This window comes from Apium graveolens, chromosome 6 (assembly GCF_009905375.1).
Source record: "Apium graveolens cultivar Ventura chromosome 6, ASM990537v1, whole genome shotgun sequence".
Classification (NCBI taxonomy): Eukaryota; Viridiplantae; Streptophyta; class Magnoliopsida; order Apiales; family Apiaceae; genus Apium; species Apium graveolens.
In genome coordinates, this window is record NC_133652.1 from 76,060,134 (window position 1) to 76,077,680 (window position 17,547).

Below are 17,547 nucleotides of genomic sequence, written 5' to 3' on the forward strand. Positions count from 1 at the left end.
CTCTCTTGGAGATGTAAGAAAAGCTAAATCTCTCAGAATCTGATGAACTGGAATTCCACTAACAACTCCAAAATCAGATAGAAAACAACAGAAAGCTTGGAAAAAGATCCAGACCTTCAAGGAACTAGATAAATCTGCTCAGGCTAGAGGAGCACCTTGAAAATGACTGTGAGCTAAACTTTGTACATTTTGTTAATTGAAGCACTTTACAGTTTTATCTATCTACTTTCAAAGTTGTATTTTTAGGGTGTTTTCTTATCATCAAGTTTCTTAATTTATGGATACAATTCTAGTAGACATAAATTGGGGGAGATTGTTGTGTATATGTTGTGTACTTGATGATTTCATTAACAAAACACCTTGGTAGATTTTACTTAGTGAAAAATGTAGCACTCAATTGATAAGGATTATAGTCCCGACGGATGACTCAATATAGTCCCGACGGATAATAATCTATTATCCATCGAGTTAGTAGCTTATATAACAATAAGTCTGTAGCACATTTTTGCATACACATTGTTTAGATTTTGTAAGTAGTCTCAAGTCATGTTGACTTTAACTAGATATGTAGAATAGGTTGATTAATTGTACATAGATGATGTCTTGTAATCCTGCATAAATGAAATGAAGTCAAGTGTCAGATTGCTACCCGATGGATAAACAACAATGCCATTCGACGGATGATCAACTAGACAACCTGACGGATGATCATGAACTCGACGGATGATCATGAACCCGGCGGATAAAGAATTCAAACATCTGTTGACAGTGACAACACAGTCACATGCGTCGAGTGTATGCAAATGGAATGTGGTAGCCTATTCAACTGGGTTTTCGAGAACAAAGAAGCATTGCCATTTCCATGCTAATATGAAGATATTCAAAGATGCTGGAATAGAGTAATGAAATAACATAGTATTAGACTTGATAGTTTTTGTTTTATTATCTTGTCTTATTGCTTTGTAATCTTGGTGATATATAAACCAAGAAGCAGCAAATAGAACAACTAAAAAAACTGAGATACAAGTAGAGAAACATTTGTAAGCTGTATTCTTAGCATTTCTATGTATTCTTAGTTATTCAACACTTGTAAGCAGCTGTGAGCTTTTTGCTACACAGAGTTCTCTCGATATATATTATATATCTCTGGTGGATACATTCAAATCCACCAAAAAGTTTTTAAAGACTTGTGTTTTGATTCATTTGAAGTTATTATTCCGTACTCTGTAAGTCAATTCACACTGATATATATATTTAAGTTAGAACAATTTTATTAAAGAAAAAGTTTCAAGAATTCCATTCAACCCCCCTTCTGTAATTCTTGTTGAATTGTTAAGGGACTAACAGAAGCTAACAAGAAGATCGCAGCTCTAGGGAGGTTCATCTCCAAGTCTGGAGACAAATGCCTGCCCTTTTTGAAAACCCTTAAGAAGGTGAAGGACTTTGAATGGACAACTGAGAGCCAAGAGGCCTTTGAACAGCTAAATAAGTACATGACTGAAGCCCCATTGTTGGCTAAACCAAGTCCGGAGGACACTCTTTATTTGTACCTCGCGGTATCTGAATAAGCTATAAGTGTAGTCCTCGTGAAGGAAGAGTAAAAGCTCCAGAAGCCTGTATACTATGTAAGCAAGGTGCTCCATGGAGCAGAGTTGAATTAATCCACCACGGAAAAGTTCGCGCTTGCTCTCATCACAGCCTCGAGGAAGTTGAGACCATACTTCCAGGATCACAAGATCGAAGTCCTGACGGACCAACCCTTGAGGAACATTCTTCATAGCCTGAAGGCCAGTGGAAGGCTCATCAAGTGGACGACTGAGTTATGAGAATTTGATATCAAGTACAAGCCTTGAACGGCCATCAAGGATCAGGCCTTAGCAGACTTCATGTTCGAATGCACCATTAACGACCAAGAAGTCGGGGGCAAGAGATGGTAACCCCAGAAGGAGGAGAGAAGGAGAAGGATGAAGAAATAACCTTAAAAGAGTATTGGGTTCTCCATTTTGACAGAGCGTCCAAAACAAAATCTAGTGGTGCAGTCCTAGTCTTGCAAAGCCCTGATGGGTTTATGATTGAATATGCTTTGAAGTTGGATTTCCCTACTACGAATAACAAAGCAGAATATGAAGCATTGATAGTTAGCCTAGAGCCGTGAGGGCCAAAAACCTGAAGGTCTGCGGAGACTCAAGACTTGTAGTAGCTCAAGTTAATGGGGAGTTTGAGGCCAAGGATGATACTATGGCTAAGTACCTGAGAGACGTAAAGGGAATACTGACTCAGTTCGATGAATGGTACGCGGAACATATTCCGAGAGAGGAGAACACTACGAAGAATTCCTTGTCTCAGTTCTCCTCATCTGAGATCGAGAACTATTCGAGAAGTATTTACTTTCAGGTCTTGTAGACCCTTACTATTCATGTCATAAATCTGATAGCACTGGTTGGTGTGACAAGTTGTTGGATAGACCCGATCAAGACCCACTTAGAAACTGGGTGGCTCCCCGACAATGCCCATGAGGCACGCAAGTTGTTGGTTAGAGCATTGAGATACTCATTGATTGAAGGCCTTCTTTACAAAAGGTCCTTTGTTATTCAGTACTTGAAGTGCTTGAGATCCCTTGAAGCAGAGGAGGCACTTAAAGAAGCCCATGAAGGGATTTGTGGACAACACTTGGGGGCAGAGCCCTCGCTCACAAGATAACTCGGTTGAGATTCTACTGGCCAACTATGCTAGCCGATGTAAAGGCTTATATGAAGAAATGTGACAGATTCCAGAGGCATGCTCCAATAGTACGATAACCCCCAAAGAGGCTTACATCGATCAGCACACTCATCCTTTTTACAATATGGGGAATGGACATACTTGGGCCATTTCCTGTAGCGTCGGGACAAAGGAAGTTCCTTGTGGTAGCCATAAACTACTTTACAAAGTGGATTGAGGCTAAGGCACTAGCCAAGATAACCACCAAGCAAATTGCCCAATTCTTCTGGGAGAATGTGATATGCCGATATGAAATCCCACGCATTCTTATCACGGATAATGGGAAACAATTTGATAATGCAGAGTTCAGAGAGTACTGCGACGATAATAACATAGAACTTCATTTCATCTCGGTTGCACATCCTCAGACAAACGGGCAAGCGGAAGTTGCTAGGAGAATCATCCTTGATGGACTTAAGAAGAGGGTTGAACGCTTGAGAAACACTTGGGTAGATGAGTTGATGTCTATACTATGGGCATATCGAACCACCTACAAAGTGACAACTGAAGCTACCCCATTCATGCAGGCTTACGGAGCCGAGGCAGTGGTGCCCCTTGAAATTACTCATGGATCCCCTAGGATCGAAGCTTACGAGCCATAGACCAACGAATAAGGCATGAAGCTCGCTCTCGATCTCATTGACGAGGTCAGGGATGAGGCCAACGCCCGCAATGCAGAGCATCAATGAAGAGCATCCCTCTATTACAATAGACGGGTTAAAAAAGGTTCTTTCAACAGGGAGATTTGGTTATGAGGAAGATTGAGGCATCGGGAGTAGGGGAGAGAGGAAAGCTAGCCCCCAACCGGGAAGGACCTTATAAGGTCAGTAAGACACTAGGACGAGGATCCTACAAATTAGAGACCGTGAATGGTGATGAAGTACCTCGCACTTGGCATGCTTCAAACTTGAAGGTTTATTATATTTAGGACATTCACTAGATGTTCCTAGTACTTAGTATTAAGTTTATAAATAAGGTTGACGAAACCATCTTATGTAAGGGTTGAACCCATTTCTTAGAGATATTATCTATTTATGCAAGTTTATTTCTATCATCTTGTCTACCAATTTATTTAAGTACAAGCATCCAAAGAATGCAAGTCTCGAAGGACCAAATGCCAAAAATAAAAGACAAGCATGAAATGAAATTAAACAAAGTGCATAGATAAAGATCCCAAAGGATCATAAGTTAAAGTCCCGAAGTACCAATATGTTATAGACCAATAAGGTTCGAATAAATAAGTTCTAAAAATCAAAGCCACATACGGCATTTAAAGACATGCAAGGCCACATCATTCACTCATCAGAAGAATCCTCCCCCTCGTCATCTGATCCCTCCTCAAAAGAAGAACCACTGCTCCCTGGAATCGGTTCCCTAATCTTCCCGCGAAGGTCCGCTCTGGACTTGGGGCTACCCAAAGAGGCCTTACCCTTAGAACGGAACCGGAACCCCCGTGACTGGAACTCAATTGAGACCTCATATGAGGAGTTGAGGGCACAGATCTAGAGGCTTGTCTGGATAGATCCATAACAGGTAGCTGCCAGGGGCAAGATAGAAGGCTTGGATCAACCACATCGGGCCATACGCCTTGAGCGTCTTTGATTCTTCTATTCCAACCTATGGCTAGGTTAACAGGGCGCATCTCATCATCATGCTCGTCCATCATCTTAGTAAACCTAGAGGATCTATGATAAGCTACCTCGAGGTCTTTCATTCCTTCTTCCTCTTCTCCTCTAAACTAGCATATTTTCTTTCAATGACAGCGAGCTTACCCTCCACTTCATAAGCCTTGGACTCCCATTCCCCCGCAGAAACAGTCATTTTGTTCATGGAAGTCTGCAGTGCAACATAGTCGCCTCTCATCTTGACAGCCTAAGTGGAGGACGCAGCGAAGTAGGCATTGGTCTAACAAAGAAAATATGAGTATAGTTTTAAAAATTTTAAGTACTAAGGGTCGAGCCCCCAAGGAGTGATTCCTATAATACTTTCCAAGTTCTAAAAAATGAGAACTTAAACGAAAATTTACACAAGGAGAGGTATACCTGATAGAGGGCGTGAGCCCCCAACATCTCGGTCTTAAGAAGCTTCTCACCAGAAGAGACGAATAGGAGGTCATGAGGAATAATGTAGTTCCTAGACCACTCAAGGGCAAGGCCCGGGCTCCCGAATACGGAGTCACTGGAAGAGTACCCCATCCTGGCTCAAAAGGGGTCCTAGCACTCCCGTCAAAATCTTTAGTCCTCTTCTGAACAGATCCCGACGCCTTAAGGAAGGCAGGAATCTTAGGAATATGGTTGGCCTTCTTAGCAGCATCTCTGGCCATCTTTCCCGTAACGGCATCACTCGCTTGAGCTTTGGCATCGAGAGCCTCATCAGCTGGAACAAGAAGGAAAAAAAACAGATATAAGAATAAACTTGCACAAATTAAGAGGAAACAAAGATAAATACCCTCTATAGAGAGGCAGCTAAGGCCAGCCTCGATAAGCTTGACTTCTGTCACGAACTCCTAATAAAGGGTTCTCCCGTCGTCATCAATAAGGAGATCTTGGGATAGAAGCTCGGCATCAGAAAGGTTGAGAATGAAATGAGAACTATCAACTGGGCTGCTAAAGTCAAGTCTGAAGTATGCCCCCCAGTCTCCGTCCTTCCACTCAACGACCACAAACTTCTTGTTCTACTTGTGGTTTGAGTCGTTAAGAGTACTAGTGTTCAACATATGAGGAACGTGGGCTCTGTGTTGTATCACAACCCAACCGGGCCGATTCAAAGGAGAAGCCTTCATCATGAAGATACTACGGAATATCGTCACACTCAAGGGGATGCCTAAGTTATGACATCTCACTATGAATAGAATGATGAAAGACCACCCGTTAGGGTAAAGCTGGCATGGATGAATCTTTAATTCAGCTAGAAGCCTCAGAATGAAAGGGTGCAGGGGAATCTATAGCCCGGACTTAAGGGCCGCCTTGAACACAAATAGCCTTTGGTGGCAGAGGTTACAATCCCTCTCACTTGGCTTAGCTTTACGAACCTTTAAGCAGTCGGGCCAGGAGTAAATCGACTTAATCTCCTCGACATCCTTCTCACGGAGCATACTTCTGTGATGAAATGCATCGAAATGGACAGTACTAGGGTACTCGTCCGCCCTCTCATCTAACATACTCTTCAAGCTGTTTGAACAACGGCTAATGGATAAGGGGGAGAAAAGAGCTATACCATGGAGGGAGTGAAGAGTAGCCTTCTTGTACAGAGCTTCCTTCTGGGAGAAAGAGGACTTATTAGGACCTTGTCCACTAGACATTCTTGAAGAGCTTGAAGAAAGATAAAAGCTTGAGAGAATTTAAGAATTTGAGAAGTTGAGAAATGAAAGTGTGAATGAAAATGAGTACTTCTCATCTTCTTTTATAGGAAAAAGGTCACCTGCTACATCAGGTTGTAAGTCTGCCTGGTTCGCGCTAACAGGTACCTCATTAAAAGAACACCAAAAATGATGGAGAAGAACGATATAACAAATGAAAAAAGCGGTGCAGGACATCGCTTATCGTATTAGTCTTCCAAAAAAAGCCTGGCTAAAACTAAATATGAGTCATTAGTCTTAACTAAAGGACGAATATGTTAATCACCATGATTAGCAAATCTAGTGAACATTAAGACAAGATTAGCTTTTCGGCTGAACTCACGAATATGAGAATAGAACGTTCTCCCCTGACGGATCAGACTACCCTGAGGGAGACTCTCAAGGTCCATTCAGGCCACTCCTGGCCGACCATCCCACACATGGGGGAATATGGCCGACCAAGAGCCTCTGTATTGGAGCCATGATGGCCACAATTTACATGCAGGGAAGCTCCGGCCGACCAGCCAACAATTGAGGCCTTTAGCCTACCAGGAGCCTCCGTATCAGAGCCATGATGGCCACAATTTGCATGCGAGAAAGCTCCGGCCAACCAGCCAACAATTGAGGTCTTTTGGCCTACCAGGAGCCTCTGTATCAGAGACATGATGGCCACAATTTGCTTGTGGGGAAGCTCTGGCCGACCATCCAACAATTGAGGCCTTTTGGCCTACCAGGAGTCTCCGTATTAGAGTCATGACAGCCACAATTTGCATGTGGGGAAGCTCTGGCCGACCAGCCAACAAATTGAGGCCTTTTGGCCTATCAAGAGCCTCCGTATCAGAGCCATGACAGCCACAATTTGCATGCGGGGAAGTTTCGGCCGACCAACCGATAATTGAGGCCTTTTGACCTACCAGGAGCCTCCGTATCAAAGCCATGACAACCAAAATTTGCATGCGCGGAAGCTCCGGCCGACCATCCAATAATTGAGGCCCTTTGGCCTACCAGGAGCCTCCGTATCAGAGCCATGACGGCCACAATTTGCATTCGGGAAAGCTCCAGCCGACCAGCCAACAAATTGAGGTCTTTTGGCCTACCAGGAGCCTCCGTAGCAGAGCCATGACGATCACAACTTGCCTCCATAGTGGCCTTGGCCTACCAGCCAATAAATTAAGGTCTTTCAGCCTATCAGAAGCTCTTGAAAGAGAGCTTAGAGACCTTCAAAAGTTATTCCGGAGACCCTCTTAAGAGGCCTTTTGGAAATTTCACGAAAAGGATAGCTCTCAGGAGAACCAAGTTCTGTGAAGACTAGAACGTCTACGAGAACCAGTTTAAACAAAATAATATATACTATTCATATGAGCTAAACAAAAGTATATATTTATCCGATCTTAAAATAATTAAAATAACCTAATTATTATTAGTGTGATTTAATCAGTATAATGGGTCTCGAGATTAAAAAATATAAAATAAAACTAAGTGTCATTCGAATAATACTAAACCGGGAAAAACCTTGTCTTTTAAATTAAAAATAATTATATTTCGTAAGCACACATAGAATTGACAAAAATACTATATATTTCATTTTGTAATATTATTTTTGTTTTCTATTTTAAATACCTCTAAATAAAAATATCTAATTATATATTATCCAATTTTTTATTAGTTATGATTCATGTGTTTCCAATTTCATAAGGACCATGAGATCGTTTTGCTAATATATGTGTACATATATCATTATTATCAACTTATATCATACAAAACATGAATAAATAAATTCCACGTATTAAAAGTTGTAATTCAAGATATATTTAAAAAATTATAGAAATTAAAAAAAACCGTGCATCGCACGAATTTTAAGCTAGTGTCTAGTAAATTTAAAAATTTATTCTTTTATAAATGAGTGATCTAAACAATTGTTAACAAAAAAATCTATCTTCTCTATCACAAAAAATTGCATAATATTTTTACAAAAAAAAAATTGCACGTTTTTTTAAAAGTTTATTATAATTTGACTGATGAAAAATTAACTTCACAAACTCGATATAAGTGAATTTATCAATGAACATAATTTACACATGCATCGATTTTCATTATTTATCTAAATCTACACAAGTTATGTTAATATACTTTTTTGTGTTATTTACCTTATTACAAACAGAATTAAAACATATACACATTAATTATCTAAATTTAAATAAAATTAGACTATTTATTCGGGCTTAAATATAAACTAAATTATATCCTCATTATATATTATGCATAAATTGGATCTTATTTATTTTTTGGTATTTTTGGTAGTTAGAGTCCTTACTACCAATTTAATATGGACCGTTAAATCTTTAAACAAATGATCATAGTCGTTGGATCTAATATGAAGGAATATTCTATAACTAATAATAAATATGTATTCTAAATTGAATAGGATATCATACATTTTCAACAATTTAAATCATAAAGAAATAGATATCCTAAATCGAATATAATAATAATGTAAAATTCGTAATTATTTTTTTTTCAAATTTTGGATAATTTTTTTTGGTCTAAAATTTTAAACCATCACTTGATTATACACAATTTGCGAGCTTCGTGTGGATTGTAAAATAGCCAAGATATGATTTACAAAACTCAAGGTAAAGCTGAAATAAAATCAAGCTCGGTAATTTTTTTTTGTTTGGACTTTAATTTGATTTTTTTTAAAATTTCAAATTAACAAATAATTGTTAATAAAAAATAAAACATTCATGCATTATACGTCGAAACATCAAAAAATTGGTAGTCATTTTGTTGGTACCGTATTTGGGTTTATATAATACTTGAATATATATAATACACATGATTGTTTTTGTATCTATGCTATTCATGATAATTTGTTTGAAACTTAAATATAGATAATTCGTTCGTCTTGCTTAAAAATGTACATTATTCATCTTGACTTAAATAAAATTTTACAATTGACCGAGATTAAAATAATTTTTAAACAAACTAATTATAATAGTTAAATTTAGTAGTGTAATGGATTTTGAGTTAAAACAAAATAATAGCTACTATTAATTCGTCTAAAAAATTATTTTATTGAAGTGATAATTTATTGATCGGAATAATAGCATCGGCTTAAAACAAAGTAATTTACACTATTCATCCACCCTAATAGGTTTTAGAACTAATCCACAGTAAAAGTTGCGTGAGCCCGTTACCCGGTGCGCAACAGAAGGGTAGCAGATGTCGGTTACCTACGATAAAAAACCGAAATAATATTCGACCACTTTAAATGAAATAATATATACTATTCATATACGCTAAACAAAAGTATATATTTATCAAACCTTAAAATAATTAAAATTAAACTAAATATTATTAGTGTGATTTAATTAGTATAATGGGTCTCGGGATTAAAAATATAAAATAAAACTAAGTGTGATTCGAATAATACTAAACCGGGAAAAACCTTGTCTTTCAAATTAAAAATAATTATATTTCGTAAGCACACATAGAATGACAAAAATACTATATGTTTCGATTAGTAATATTATTTTTGTTTGTTATTTTAAATACCTCTAAATAAAAATATTTAATTATATCTTATCCAATTCTTTATTAGTTATGATTCATGTGTTACCAATTTAATATGGACCATGAGATCTTTTTTCCAATATATACGTATATGTATAATTATTATCAAATTATATCATATAAAACATGAATAAACAAATTCCACATATTAAAAGTTGTAATTCAAGATATATTTAAAAATTTATTGAAATTAAAAAAAAATCCGTGCATCACACGGGTTCCAAGCTAGTGTCTAGTAAATTTAATAATTCATTCTTTTATAAATGAGTGATCTAAACAATTGTTAACAAAAAAATCTACCTTCTCTATCACAAAAAATTTGCACGTTTTTTAAAAAGTTTATTATAATTTGACCGATGAAAAATTACCTTCACAAACTCGATATAAGTAAATTTATTCATGAACATTATTTACACATTCATCGATTTTCATTATTTATCTAAATTTACACAAGTTATATTAATATACTTATTTTTGTGTTATTTACCTTATTACAAACAGAATTATAACATATACACATTACTTATCTAAATTTATATAAAATTATACTATTTATTCGGGTTAAAATATAAACTAAATTATATCCTTATTATATATCATGCATAAATTGGATGTTAATTAATTTTTTGGTGTTTTTGGTTGTTAGAGTCCTATACTACCAATTTAATATGGACCGTTTAATCTTTAAACAAATTGATCATAGCCGTTGGATCTAAAATAAAGGAATATGCTATAACGAATAATAAATAGGTATACTAAATTAAATAGAATATCATACCTTTTCAACAATTTAAATCATAAAGAAATAGATATCATAAATCGAATATAATAATAATGCAAAATTCCTAATTATTTTTTTTAAAATTTTGGATAATTTTTTTGGTCTAAATTTTTAAACTATTACTGGATTATACACAATTTGCGAGTTTCGTGTGGATTGTAAAATCTTCAAGATATGATTAACAAAACTCAAGGTAGAGCCGAAATAAAATCAAGCTCGATAATTTTTTTTGTTTGTTTGGACTTTAATTTGATTTTTTTTAAAATTTCAAATTAATAAATAATTGTTAATAAAAAATAAAACATTCATGCATTATACGTCGAAATATCAAAAAATTGGTAGTCGTTTTGTTGGTACCGTATTTGGTTTATATAATACTTGAATATATATATATAATACACATGATTGTTTTTGTATCTATGTTATTATTGATAATTTTTTTGAAACTTAAATATAGATAATTCGTTTGTCTTGATTAAAAATGTACACTATTCATCTTGACTTAAATAAAATTTTACGATTGACCGAGATTAAAATAATTTTTAAACAAATTAATTATAATAGTTAAATATAGTAGGTGTAACGGATTTTGAGTTAAAACAAAATAATAACTACTATTAATTCGTTTAAAAAATTATTTTATTGAAGTGATAATTCGTTGATCGGAATAATAGCATCGGCTTAAAACAAAGTAATTTGCACTATTCATCCACCCTAATAAATTTTAGAACTAATCCACCATAAAAGTTGCGTTGTAGGGTTACCCAGTGTGCACCTGAAGGTAGCAGATTAGGGTTACCTACGATAAAAAAACTAAAATAATATTCGACCAATTTAAACGAAATAATATATATTATTCATATGAGCTAAACAAAAGTATATATTTATCGGCCGTCGCTAGATTACGCAATTCCCCCGTCCATCGATTGATCGCGCAAACTAAATATTATTAGTGTGATTTAATTAGTATAATGGGTCTCGGGATTAAAAATATAAAATAAAACTAAGTGTGATTCGAATAATACTAAACCGGGAAAAACCTTGTATTTTAAATTAAAAATAATTATATTTCGTAAGCACACATATAAATGACAAAAATACTATATATTTCAATTAGTAATATTATTTTTGTTTGCTATTTTAAATACCTCTAAATAAAAATATATAATTATATCTTATCTAATTTTTTATTAGTTATGATTCAGGTGTTACCAATTTAATATGGACCATGAGATCTTTTTGCCAATATATTTTTATATGTATAATTATTTTCAAATTATAACATATGAAACATGAATAAAAAAATTCCACATATTTAAAGTTGTAATTCAAGATATATTTAAAAATATATAGAAATAATTCATTCTTTTATAAATGAGTGATCTAAACAATTGTTAACAAAAAAATCTACCTTCTCTATCACAAAAAAATTGCACGTTTTTTTAAAAGTTTATTATAATTTGACTGATGAAAAATTACATTCACAAACTCGATATAAGTGAATTTATTCATGAACATTATTTACACATGCATCGATTTTCATTATTTATCTAAATTTACACAAGTTATGTTAAGATACTAATTTTTGTGTTATTTACCTTATTACAAATAGAACTATAACATATACACATTACTTATCTAAATTTAAATAAAATTATACTATTCATTCGGGCTAAAATATAAACTAAATTATATCCTTATTATATGTTATATATAAATTGGATCTTATTTAATTTTTTGGTGTTTTTGGTAGTTAGAGTCCTAAACTACCAATTTAATATGGACCGTTAAATCTTTAAACAAATTGATCATAGCCATTGGATCTAAAATAAAGGAATATTTTATAATCAATAATAAATAAGTATTTTAAATTGAATAGAATATAATACTTTTTTAACAATTTAAATCATATAGAAATAGATATCCTAAATCGAATATAATAATAATGAAATTCCTAATTATTTTTTTTCAAACTTTGGATAAAAAAAAATTTAAACTATTACTGGATTATACACAATTTGCGAGCTTCGTGTGGATCGTAAAATCTTCAAGATATGATTTACAAAATTCAAGGTAGAGCCCAAATAAAATCAAGCTCGGTACTTTTTTTTTGTATGGACTTTAATTTGATTTTTTTAAATTTCAAATTAATAAATAATTGTTAATAAAAAACATGCATGCATTATACGTCAAAACATCAAAAAATTGGTAGTCGTTTTGTTGGTACCGTATTTGGGTTTATATAATACTTGAATATATATAATACACATGATTGTTTTTGTATCTATGTTATTCATGATAAATTTTTTTAAAACTTAAATATAGATAATTCGTTCATATTGATTAAAAATGTACACTATTCATCTTGATTTAAATAAAATTTTACGATTGACCGAGATTGAAATAATTTTTAATTAAACTAATTATAATAGTTAAATATAGTAGGTGTAATGGATTTTGAGTTAAAACGAAATAATAGGTACTATTAATTCGTCTAAAAAATTATTTTATTGAAGTGATAATTCGTTGATCAAAATAATAGTATCGGCTTAAACAAAGTAATTTACACTATTCATCCACCCTAATAAATTTTAGAACTAATCCACCGTAAAAGTTGTGTGAGCCCGTAGTGTTACCGAGTGTGCACCTGAAGGATAGCGGATGCGGGTTATCTACGATAAAAATAAACTGAAATAATATTCGACCAGTTTAAACGAAATAATATATACTATTCATATGAGCTAAACAAAAGTATATATTTATTAAACCTTAAAATAATTAAAATCAAACTAAATATTATTAGTGTGATTTAATCAGTATAATGGGTCTCGGGATTAAAAATATAAAATAAAACTAAGTGTGATTCGAATAATACTAAACCAGGAAAATCCTTGTCTTTTAAATTAAAAATAATTATATTTCGTAAGCACACAAAGAAATGACAAAAATATTTTATGCTTCAATTAGTAACATTATTTTTGTTTGCTATTTTAAATACCTCTAAATAAAAATATCTAATTATATCTTATCCATTTTTTTATTAGTTATGATTCATGTGTTACCAATTTAATATGGACCATGAGATCTTTTTGCCAATATATGCGTATATGTATAATTATTTTCAAATTATATCATATAAAACATGAATAAACAAATGCCACATATTAAAAGTTGTAATTCAAGATATATTTAAAAATATATAGAAATTAAAAAAAATATGTGCATCGCACGGGTTCTAACCTAGTGTCTAGTAAATTTAATAATTCATTCTTTTATAAATGAGTGATCTAAACAATTGTTAACAAAAAAATCTACCTTCTCTATCACAAAAAATTTGCACGTTTTTTAAAAAGTTTATTATAATTTGACCGATGAAAAATTACCTTCACAAACTCGATATAAGTGAATTTATTCATGAACATTATTTACACATGCATCGATTTTCATTATTTATCTAAATTTACACAAGTTATGTTAAGATACTTATATTTGTGTTATTTACCTTATTACAAACAGAATTATAACATATACACATTACTTATCTAAATTTAAATAAAATTATACTATTCATTCGAGCTAAAATATAAACTAAATTATATCCTTATTATATATTATGCATAAATTGGATCTTATTTAATTTTTTGGTGTTTTTGGTAGTTAGAGTCCTAAACTACCAATTTAATATGGACCGTTAAATCTTTAAACAAATTGATCATAGCCGTTGGATCTAAAATAAATGAATATTCTATAACCAATAATAAATAAGTATTCTAAATTGAATAGAATATCATACCTTTTCAACAATTTAAATCATAAAGAAATAGATATCCTAAATCGAATATAATAATAATGGAAAATTCCTAATTATTTTTTTTTTCAAATTTTGGATAATGTTTTTGTTCTAAATTTTTAAGCTATTAAGGGATTATACACAATTTGCGAGTTTCGTGTGGATTGTAAAATTTTTAAGATATGATTTACAAAACTTAAGGTAGATCCGAAATAAAATCAAGCTCGGTAATTTTTTTTTGTTTGGACTTTAATTTGATTTTTTTTAAAATTTAAAATTAATAAATAATTGTTAATAAAAAATAAAACATTCATGCATTATACGTCGAAACATCGAAAAACAATTAGTCGTTTTGTTGGTACCGTATTTGGATTTATATAATACTTGAATATATATAATACACATGATTGTTTTTGTATCTATGATATTCATGATAATTTTTTTGAAACTTAAATATAGATAATTCGTTCGTCTTGATTAAAAATGTACACTATTCATCTTGACTTAAATAAAATTTTACGATTGACCGAGATTAAAATAATTTTTAAACAAACTATTTATAATAGTTAAATATAGTAGGTGTAATGGATTTTGAGTTAAAACAAAATAATAGCTACTATTAATTCGTCTAAAAAATTATTTTATTGAAGTGATAATTCGTTGATCGGAATAATAGCATAGGCTTAAAACAAAGTAATTTACACTATTCATCCACCCTAATAAATTTTAGAACTAATCCACCGTAAAAGTTGTGTGTGCCGTAAGATTTACCTAGTGCGCAACCGAAGGGTAGCGGATGCGGGTTAGCTACGATAAAAAAAATTAAAATAAAATTCGACCAGTTAAACGAAATAATATATACTATTCATATGAGCTAAACAATAGTATAGATTTATCAAACCTTAAAATAATCAAAATCAAACTAAATATTATTAGTGTGATTTAATCAGTATAATGGGTCTCGGGATTAAAAATATAAAATAAAACTAAGTGTGATTTGAATAATACCAAACCTAGAAAAACCTTGTCTTTTAAATTAAAAATAATTATATTTCGTAAGCACACATAGAAATGACAAAAAATGCTATATGTTTCAATTAGTAATATTATTTTTATTTGCTGTTTTAAATACCTCTAAATAAAAATATCTAATTATATCTTATCCAATTTTTTATTAGTTATGATTCATGTGTTACCAATTTAATATGGACCATGAGATGTTTTTTCCAATATATGCGTATATGTATAATTATTATCAAATTATATCATATAAAACATAAATAAACAAATTTCACATATTAAAAGTTGTAATTCAAGATATATTTAAAAATATATAGAAATTAAAAAAAAATCCGAGCATCGTGCAGATTCTAAGCTAGTGTCTAGTAAATTTAATAATTCATTCTTTCATAGATGAGAGATCTAAACGATTGTTAACAAAAAATCTACCTTCTCTATCACAAAAAATTGCACGTTTTTTTAAAAGTTTATTATAATTTGATTGATGAAAACTTAACTTCACAAACTCGATATATGTGAATTTATTCATGAACATTATTTACACATGCATCGATTTTCATTATTTATCTAAATTTACACAAGTTATGTTAAGATACTTATTTTTGTGTTATTTACCTTATTATAAATAGAATTATAACATATACACATTACTTATCTAAATTTAAATAAAATTATACTATTCATTCGGGTTAAAATACAAACTAAATTATATCCTTATTATATATTATGCATAAATTGGATCTTATTTAATTTTTTGGTGTTTTTGGTAGTTAGAGTCCTATACTACCAATTTAATATGGACCGTTAAATCTTTAAACAAATTGATCATAGCCGTTGGATCTAAAATGAAGGAATATTCTATAACCAGTAATAAATAGGTATTCTAAATTGAATAGAATATCATAACTTTTCAACAATTTAAATCATAAAGAAATAGATATCCTAAATCGAATATAATAATAATGCAAAATTTGTTATTATTTTTTTTCAAATTTTGGATAATTTTTTTATCTAAATTTTTAAACTATTACTGGATTATACACAATTTGTGAGCTTTGTGTGGATTGTAAAATCGTCAAGATATGATTTACAAAACTCAAGGTAGAGCCGAAATAAAATCAAACTCGGTAATTTTTTTATTTGTTTGAACTTTAATTTGTTTTTTTTAAATTTCAAATTAATAAATAATTGTAAAATAAATAAAAAAATCGTTCATTATACGTCGAAACATCAAAATTTGGTAGTCGTTTCATTGGTACCATATTTGGGTTTATATAATACTTCAATATATACAATACACATGATTATTTTTTATCTATGTTATTCATGATAATTTTTTCGAAACTTAAATATAGATAATTCGTTCATCTTGATTAAATAATATACACTATTCATCTTGACTTAAATAAAATTTAAAATAATTTTTAAACAAACTAATTATAATAGTTAAATTTAGTAGTGTAATGGATTTTGAGTTAAAACAAAATAATAGCTACTATTAATTCGTCTAAAAAATTATTTTATTAAAGTGATAATTCGTTGATTAGAATAATAGTATCGGCTTAAAACAAAGTAATTTAGACTGTTCATCAACCCTAATAAATTTTAGAACTAATCCACCGTAAAACATAACTAAAACTGAAATAAAATTCGACCAGTTTAAACGAAATAATATATATACTATTCATATGAGCTAAACAAAAGTATATATTTATCTGACCTTAAAATAATTAAAATCAAATTAAATATTATTAGTGTGATTTAATTAGTATAATGGGTCTCGGGATTAAAAATATAAAATAAAGCTAAGTGTGATTCGAATAATACCAAACCGGGAAAAAACATGTCTTTTAAATTAAAAATGATTATATTTAGTAAGCACACATAAAAATAGAAATGACAAAAATAATATATGTTTCAATTAGTAATATTATTTTTGTTTTCTATTTTAAATACTTCTAAATAAAAATATCTAATTATATCTTATCAAATTTTTTGTTAGTTATGAATCCATGAGATCTTTTTGCCAATATACTATATGTATAACTATTATCAAACTATTTCATATAAAAAATGAATAAACAGATTCCACATATTAAAAGTTGTAATTCAAGATATATTTAATAATTTATGGAAATTAAAAAAAAATATCGCATCACACGGGTCCTAAACTAGTGTGTAGTAAATTTAATAATTCATTCTTTTATAAATGAGTCCTCTAAATAATTCTTAACAAAAAATGTACCTTCTCTACAAAAAAAATTGTATATTATTTTTGAAAAAAAA